This window comes from Myotis brandtii, unplaced genomic scaffold, assembly GCF_000412655.1.
Source record: "Myotis brandtii unplaced genomic scaffold, ASM41265v1 scaffold136, whole genome shotgun sequence".
NCBI classification, from domain to species: domain Eukaryota; kingdom Metazoa; phylum Chordata; class Mammalia; order Chiroptera; family Vespertilionidae; genus Myotis; species Myotis brandtii.
Window position 1 is genome coordinate 1,425,526 of NW_005354829.1, and position 1,257 is coordinate 1,426,782.

Sequence of the window (1,257 nt, forward strand, 5' to 3'; positions counted from 1 at the left end):
ATTCCAATTTTAGAATTTTTTTTTCATTTTTCAAAGCTAATGTTGTTAAAAGTTTACCAAATGATGAATAATTGGAAATATTTTTGCTTTGTTTTAGTGCAATATTTGAACTTCTCATCCCACATATGGCTCAGTTTATAAAAGTTGTATTTAGTTAAGCATTAACACTATTTGAGTTATGAAACACATTGTCCACAACCTACTGGAGGAGAAAATAAAATAGTGTGAAAACTGACAAACTGATGCATTCTACCAGGTGGCATTACATTAAAAATAGGAAAACCAAGAAATGGCTGCATACCAAAATATTCCTTTACTATTACCCATTAAAGTTAAAAAGTTAGAAGGCATGCTTCTCCTCCTGGGAGCATGCTCAAGCCTTACTCTTCCTCCTTTACTTTCCCCACAGGTGTGCATCTCCTAAACTCTAAGAGACCCCATGAGACTTGCAACCAGGGGAGCAATGGACAGCTAACCTCGTCTTGGGCTAACCTTCCTCTACCTGTCTCCAAGGCCCCCTTTTCTCTGACTTCCCAGTGAGCCAAAGCACCGCTGCCTAGGCTCTCTCCTGTTGCTTCTTCTATCCTAAGCCCTTCCTTGTTTCACTGTCCCCAGCTTTAATAAACATATTCTCAAAAACCAACCAAACAAAAATACTTAGAATGTTATACAGTCACTTGCCTAGCAAGTGCCACAAAACAGTTAATCTGAGGTATAAGAACTTGCAAAAATAGAGTATTGTGCCAAGCAGATGTGGCTCAATGGTTGAGCATCGACCTATGAACCAGGAGGTCATGGTTCAATTCCAGGTCAAGGCACCTGCCCAGGTTGCCGGCTCGATTCCCAGTGTGGGGCATGCAGGAGGTAGCCGATCAATGAGTCTCTGTCATCATTGATGTTTCTATCTCTCTCCCTCTCCCTTCCTCTTTTAAATCAATAAAATTATTTTTAAAAATAGAGTATTATAATAATCCTAATAGTATAAGAGATAGTTGTAGGTAGTTCTTAAGTATACACTCAGATGACAAACTTCCAGATGAAACTGATAGGACTTTTCTGTAGAGCAATTATCAACCTCACTAGCTCTAACCAAGACTCCTTGGAATCCAATCACATGAATTTATAGTAAGATGTGAACTCAGCTGTAAAAAGCCAGGACTAGAATTCAGTGTTCTTCTTTTTTTTTAAAAAAAAATATTTTATTGATTTTTTACAGAGAGGAAGGGAGAGGGATAGAGAGTTAGAAACATCGATGAC